The sequence below is a fragment of the Triticum aestivum genome, chromosome 2B, assembly GCF_018294505.1.
Source record: "Triticum aestivum cultivar Chinese Spring chromosome 2B, IWGSC CS RefSeq v2.1, whole genome shotgun sequence".
Lineage (NCBI taxonomy): Eukaryota > Viridiplantae > Streptophyta > Magnoliopsida > Poales > Poaceae > Triticum > Triticum aestivum.
In genome coordinates, this window is record NC_057798.1 from 313,672,331 (window position 1) to 313,680,475 (window position 8,145).

General features: G+C 41.3%; 1 long non-coding RNA gene across 1 annotated transcript; it reads left to right on the forward strand.

The window, feature by feature from the left end:
- The first annotated feature begins 2,702 nt into the window (after positions 1-2,702).
- On the forward strand, positions 2,703-5,676 carry LOC123044815 (uncharacterized). The gene is made up of 2 exons (XR_006420508.1): positions 2,703-3,272; positions 5,329-5,676. It is a non-coding gene; the product is annotated as an uncharacterized lncRNA (long non-coding RNA).
- The last annotated feature ends 2,469 nt before the right edge of the window (positions 5,677-8,145 follow it).

The window sequence follows — 8,145 nt, forward strand, 5'->3', positions numbered from 1 at the left end:
CTACAAGCTAATAAATGCAACCATATATGATACTAGTTCTATGACACTTTGCACTATGAAAGTGGTAACATAGAGTAGTGTCATATGCATGACACTACTCTAAGTTACTCCTCACTATGACTAGCCTCATAAATATAAGGCCTTTTAGAGATTTAATTATGAATTACATATAAAGTAAAATAAGTGAATTTACACTTTAAATATATCTATATATATCTGTATATAGTTCATAGTGAAATCTTTAAAAGGTTTTATATTTAAGAATATTATAGTATTACACAAGCACGTTATATTTGACATTTCTTACACTATGTTCTATAAATAATTACTACTCCCTCCGTAAAGTAAGAGCGTTTAGATCACTATTATTAAGGGGATATGGTTTAATCTCAACTCTTTTGGCTCTTGTGTGCCTGCATAGGCATCTAGGATGAATGTCGACTTGTTTGTTAGAAAAAGGACGAATGCCCACCCGATTACCCCTCAACGCATGCTTAATTATCCCTCGGGCATTGGCTCGATTACCCCTTGGTGTCAGTTTTATTACCCCTCAACACACTGGGTCGTGCCTTTGTTATCCCTTAGCATACGAGATTGCGATTTGATTACCCTCAATGTCGGCTCGACTATCCATCAGTGTCAACTTGATTGCCCATTGGCACATGAGACAACAAATTGATCACCCCTCGGCATAGCAGACTGTGGCTTTATTACCCCTCGATGCTGGCTTTATTACACCGTGTCAGCTTGATTACCCATCAATGTCGGCTTGATTGCCCATCAGCACACGAGGCCACAGATTAATCACCCCTCGGCATAGTAGACTGCGGCTTTATTACCCCTCGACGCTAGCTTGATTACACCGTGTCAGCTTGATTACCCCTCGACACAGTAGATCAATAATTGATTACCTCTCGACACACCATATCGATAAGACGACACTAAGCGGCCTTCCTAAGGAGGATCATAGAAGGTGGCAAATGGGATCGAGTCATCCCACACTCGGATGTTGAAGGGAGGATAGGTGATTGGTGTCGACCGTCGATCGAACAATAGGGGTTCAACCCACACACTCCTTGAGGCCCTTGATTATTGTGCCCATGCCAACGGTATGGAACTGAATAGCCGGAGAAGATAAAAGCTAGCTTGATTACTCCTCGACACACCAGATAGCAGTAAGGGAGAGATCACAGGACAGCTTCCTTACAGCGGTTGAACACACTGATGCTTTACTCCATGAGGGAAGGAGAGGAGGAAAACCACTAGTCGCCCCATAAGAGCCCCCTCTCCTCCCCACCACCATCGGCGACCGCCTCTCTGTAGTCACCATTGCTCATCGCTATTCCAAGGCAAAGGTGTGCTTCATTGTGTGCTAATTTCGACATTTAAACAAAATCACAATGTGATACACAGTCACGCTTGCCAACATATGTTAGTTTGGAACGCTTATATTGCTTTCAATACCTGTTGATTCGGTATGTTAAGGCCTTCCACTATGTAGGCCAAATGAGGTGCCATATCTACTTCTGCATAATTTGGCATCGATGCCCTCCATAGCCCATGCGGTGCTATAAAAAATATTGTGGGAACCGGAGCAAGTGCTAGGACCGATGCCCACTTCCAGCATGACAATAAAATACATTAAACTATGCACCAATGCCCACTTCCAGCGCAAAGGATCGAGGGGGAGGTTGGCTTGCTCGATTTCTTTATGTACGTGCGGGTCCCGCTTTTCTACGGGCTGCAAACCAACGGTGTGAGGGCGGTGCCAAATTTTTTCCTGAGGGCATCAATGCCCAATCTACCATATTTTAATGCATCAGGCACCGGTCACATATAAGGATGACAATTTTACCCATGGGTATGGGTACCCGCGGGTACCGTACACGTATGGACAGGGTATGGGCATAATTTTATACCCACGGTTAGTACCTATACCCTACCCGTTAATTCATGGGTAGGGCACGGGTATAGCCTTTTACCTATGGATATACCCATACCCTACCCATTTAATACCGACATGTGAATCTTACCCGTGATTCACAATCACAAGTGTACCTATGTTAAAGTTCTGTTGTGAGCCTATGGACCTATGTTTAAGTTTTTACTAATTGTCAATTTAAATTAAGATAATTTTCATGTACTCGGCTATTTGTTATTTAGTTGAGATCAATTGTTTTTTTTATCAAATGTGCTATAGATGAATGTAAAATTGTGAATAACTTGTGTACTAATTGATCTACCCATTGGGTACCCAATGGGTTTGGGTACCCGTCGGGGTAAGGGTACGGGTAAAGTATCAAACCCACCGGTACGGGTATGGATAGAATTTTGTACCCATTGACTACACGGGTATGGGTATGGTATTGCTCTACCCGCCCCATACCCTATCCATTGCCATCCTTAGTCACATAGTGGAGGGCCTAAGAGAATCAAAGATTTTACCTAGCTTATTATCCTTCACAAGGAAGAGAAAATCCATGAACAATGCAACTTAGAGGAAGGTGAATCCGGTGCAAAAAAATTAGAAAGAAACCAACGCCCATCACAGATGTGAAGTTTTTTTTCCGAGGGGCACATGTGAAACTATGAACAGTGCACATAGATGCTCTCCCGCCACCCTCGCAAAAAAAAAAAAATGCTCTCCCGCCTATTTTTTGACGGACCGCGCGCTCAATCTTTCCATGGCCTGCCCTATTGGACCCACTTGCGCATTGAGATGGGAAAAGAGGCCGCCCCTGTCAGGTCTCCTCCTTCGTTCTTCCCCTCTCTCAAAACGAGCGCCGCCAGAGTTCCAAAATCCCACCTTCTCAAGCTGATCTCTCCGCACCCTCTCCCCCCTCCCCAGATCAGAGCCTCGGCCCGCCCCAGCACGCTCTTCGCCCCCTTCTCTGCCTATAGGGCTCGATCCACGGCACAATCGCCATCCCACGTCGATCTCGGTGACCCCGCTGCGCCGCCCGTGGAGATTGACCGGACTGCCAAGCCCGCGGTGGCAGCACCGTACTCCGCCGATTCGATGCCGACCGGTAGCACGGAAGGAAATGGCGGTGCCGGACGCGCGCGTCGCTGATGGTCAGGCTGCCGAGGCAAAGGTTGGAGTCGCTCTTGCAGGAACTCTGGCGGACACTTCGGGCTGGGCGACTTCGATCTCGGCGTATCACTTCCTGATGTAGCCACCGACTCCGAGGCGCATACAGGAACAACAAGGGCTGTGACAACAACGGCGATGTGGTTCAATGGTGTGTGACTTAGACTGCGCGACAAACCAGGTATGGCAACAGCGAGATTTGGGACTTCGAGAGTCCGAAATTCAGACCACAAGGCACTAATTAATTGCATTAATTGGTGTGTAAATGTTGACGAGTTGTGGTAAATCAACCAAGCTATCGTTATTTCAGTGGGTGCTTGGATCAAGGGACTATTTTTAGTACTAAAAATAGTCTCTTTTAGAGGCTAAAGTTCCAAGCACCCCTGACTAAAGAGAGGCTAGGACTAGTCTTGAGGCTAAAATCTTTTAGTCATAGGAAACCTACTAAAATATGTATTAGCCTTCTCTCTCCTCATTTAATTCCTCTCTTTTAACACATGCGAGTTCTAGATTGGAGGGTTTTGAGAATAATAAATGCTCAATAATTTGATTTTAGTCTCTTTAGTATTTGGATCCAAGCATAGGTGAGGCTAGCAAGTTTTAGTCCCACTACTTTTAGTCATGGAACTAAAACGTATCCAAGCACCCTCTCAGGTTTCTATCGGTTAGACATATAGATCTGAGTTGGATACCTTGTTTCCCCTGCTAGTTAAATGGTACTCCCATATTACTGTTGTTCTAATATTTGTTTGTGGTCCGCTGTGTGGTGAGTGGTGACTGGGACTAGTAAGGAACTTGTGAACATCTGGAGTTAGATAGTCTAACATGGAAATATGCCCTTTTATTAGAAGCAGGATCAGTTGCAGTGAAGTTGTCCAAAATAAAAATGTTGCCTCTGTTAGGGTGGGACAATGGAATGCGATGATTCAGGATAAACGTCTAATTAGTATTTGTATACCAGGAATAGAACTACTGCTAACAGAGGATGCCGACTGAGGAGCTGTATAGCATGTGCAATCATTTTTCTATTTTACACACACCTTTTTCATTTAGAATGTCTGCAGAACATCTCATGTCACTTGGTTTTAGTTTTCCTGAGTGATAGGAGGAAGAGCATGCAATACTTCATTTTTCTGTGAAGCTGTACCAATGATCTTCTTAAATATAGGTTTAAATCACTCGAGTGTTGAGTCTGACAAGATTGAAAAGTCTGTATGTCAAGATAGTGCAGGTATGCCTTTACTAAATGCGCTTATTACCGTCGGCAGTGCGTAGTTTATTCAAATATGGCCAGCTAAAATAACCATGCAGTGGATATGAACAAACAATTGTCTCAGTTACTGATTCTATTCCCTTATGATGTTGTTATGATTCAATGAACAATCATTATGGTTCCATCACTTATGCAGGCATCCTGCTAGCTTTCCAACAGTTATGCTTTATATTTGTGGCATTGCATAAATTTGTGAATTTGGAGTTCATGGTGATCAGGGTTGTTTATACTTGGCGTCTCTTTAATATGTACCGTTGCACCTTGAATCGAAATAACTTTTGCAATATTCACTGCAAGCGTGCCGTTTCCAACAAAATAATTGTCTGATACTATTTAACACTCCAATCATTTAACAATTTACTATGGTCGTGACCTATATATCAATATATGCACTGTCATGCTGCTCTCTTGCGAGCCCTTTGGACGAAATATATAATGTTTCAAATCTACATTCTGATTGTACTTAAGAAAAACATTCGACATATGTTTTCCTTATATATTAGCATACATGTAATTGATAATTTTTTCTGGAAAAAGGGGAACACACAATGCAGTAAATTTGTAATATTATGTCAACACAAGAAGATATGGTTACATGTTACAAGTTTGCATCTACTCCCTCCGTTAGATATATTGAGTTTTCAATATGGACTACATACGGATGTACCGTATGTAGTCCAGATTGAAATCTCTAAAAAGACTTGTATTTAGGAACGGAGGGAGTATGTGCACATCAGTAGAACTAAGCAGTTCTCAATATATCTGACGGCTCTGCACCAAAGCAAATACCAGGAATGTAGTGGGGCTGTGTGATATACTTCCCTTTACTGAACTGATATTACTATGTTAGTTCTCCGTGTCCATGATTGCCGTGTTACCGCTAATATGATGTAGCATTTTGTGTTCTGCCAAAAATAATTTTCATATTTTATCGAAGTGCTAAACTTGTGACCATTATTTTCAGCCTCATGCCGTAAGCTCATCAGATGGTCCTCTCAAGACTTGGATCGGCAACTTGATGCAAGTGATCAACGGATGTTTGGAATGTATACTGCTCAAATGCTAACATTGTGTTGCTGTGTAGTTAATTAACATTATAATTGAAGTGTTTTGGTCTAGCAACTCTAGTTGATACGTGGTCTAGTCTATAGCAGATTGTATATGTAGATTGAAGTGTTCTAGCAATTTAGCAACTTAGGCTAGCCTTTCTTTGAATTTATGGCCAGTATGAATATGATGTATAATGTTTTTTCGCTGATTTTTAAATTATTTGATTTATGGCTGATATTAATCCAGTTTTCGGTTGTTTTTACTTTTGTTGTGATTGTTAGTTGCACCGTGTTCCTATTCTACATAAATTCTTGATCTGAATCCAAATTATATATTTCAAATTATGGATGAAATGAATCAAACATAGTCCCAACAAGCTGGGATGCTTGCAAGTTGCACACCTGGCCCACAGGCGCAGCTCCTCCGCGTGGAGCCGCTGTGGTGGCTGGTTTGTGCCGTCCTGCTAGCCTAGTGCTGATGTATGAGATTTCTTTGAGCACATAGTGCTGGCGACTCCTATTTGGGGCATAGCGTGTAATCCTTCTGGTCGTTTCTCCAGACCGCGTTTCTTTTCTTGTGTTTTCTCTTTCGCTTTTCTTTCACTCTTGTTCTTTTTCTTTTTTCATTTTCTTTTTTGATTTTCGGTTTTTCTTTCTTTCTCTTTTTTTCATTTCCTTCCAATTTTCATTTCGCGAACATCTTTCAAATTTGTTATCATCTCTAGAAATCATGAATATTTTTTTAATGTGCAAACATTTTTTTTAAAACATTTGGACATTTTTTATGAAATGCTGAACATTTTTTGAATTGACGAACAATTTTTTAAATTCATGAACATTTTTTGTTTAGATGTCTTTCAAATGCATGAACATTTCTCTGAATTCATGTTTTTTTTGAATTAGCCAACATTTATTAAATCAATGCAATTTTTTGAAATTTGAGAATAATTATTTAAATTTTGTGAATATTTTTGCAATTTGTGGACATTTCTTAAAATTCATGAACATGTTTCGAATACTTAAAATATTTTTTTCATAATTATGAACATTTTTTGATTTCCCGAACTTTTTTTCAAAGCCGTGAACATTTTCTGAATATGTGAACCTTTGTTTCCAAAACCATGAACATTTTTTTAATCCGCGGAGATTTACTATTTCCTGAAAAAATTCAGAATCCTGAACATTAATTGAATTCACTATCATTTTATGATTTCTTGAACATTTTTTTCTTCAAAATCCACATTATTTTGAATTTTGAAACTTTGTTGAAATCCAGAATTATTTTTAAAAATCAAAAACAAAAAAAGGCAAAAAAAAAAAAGAAACGAAAGAGCAGGGGGCTTCCTTCCACCACGAAACACATTGGCCGGCACAAAAGGGTGTGCGGCGGAGCGAGGGTCGCTTCGATAACGTGGCCTATCTCGAGAACGACATATCAGCAGAATATATGATTCAGATGGGGTAAAAGAAATTAAGAAAGGAACAAAAGCCCGCCAGTAAATCCATGACGATTTACATATCGGGATTATGACAGTGAGGCAACGTTTGTCATAAAAATTGTCACCCGTTTTCAGAGGCCGTTGGCCTCTTGATGATCCATGATGGATCTAGGCTAACCGTCATTCATCGAGTACCATTGATGATAGTTTCTGAAACCTTCATGAGAAATCCATCATAGATTAACAAGTTTCTTGTAGTGTGTAGTAATCTGTGAGCCACGAGGACTCAACAATCCCATTATCATGGGTATCAAGACTAGCAAAGCTTAAAGGGTAAGGGATGGATAATGGTGAGGTTGCAGCAACGACTAAGCATGATATGATGGCTAACTTACGAATACAAGAATAAGATGAGAAGCTACGCAAACGGTCGCAAATTAGTAATAATCAAGAGGTGATCCTGAAACTACTTACATCCAAACATAGCCCTACCGTGTTCTCTTCTCGACCCACTCGAAAAGAGACCATCACGGTTACACACGCGGTTGGGTATTTTAGTTCGAGTGTGGTGTCAAGTTCTCTACAACCAGATATTAACAAATTCCCATGTGCCACATAACTGCGCGCATGACTCTCGAAAGTTTAAACCCTGCAGGGGTGTCCCAACTTAGCCCATTATAAGCTCACGATCCGCAGAGACAATCCTCCATTATGGGACATCTGATCAGACTCGGGATCCCGGTGCACAAGACATTTCGACAATGGTAAAAAAAACCAGCAAGACCTCCCAGTGTGTCGACAAATCCCGATAGGAGCCGCACATATCTCGTTCTCAGGGCACCATGGATGAGTCAAGCTACGAGTAAAACCAACCCTCAAGTTTCCCTGAGGTGGCCCCGCAGGCTGCTTGATTCGGACCAACACTTAGAGAAGCACTGGCCTGGGGGGTTAAATAAAGATGACCCTCGGGTTTATAACTCCCAAGGGAAAGGTATAGGTTGTTAGGCAAATGGAAAACCAATGCTGGGCCTTGCCAGAAGAGTTTTATTCAAAGCGAACTGTCAAGAGGGTCCCATACCCCTCACCGTGTTAGGGACACAAAATCAAGGAACATAGCATCGGTATGACGGAAAATAGGGTGGCAAGAGTGGAACAAAACTCCAGGCATAAGGCCGAGCCTTCCACCCTTTACCAAGTATATAGATGCATTAATTAAATAAGCGATATTGTGATATCCCAACATAATCATGGTCCAACATGGAGCAATCTTCAACTTCACCTGCAACTAACAAT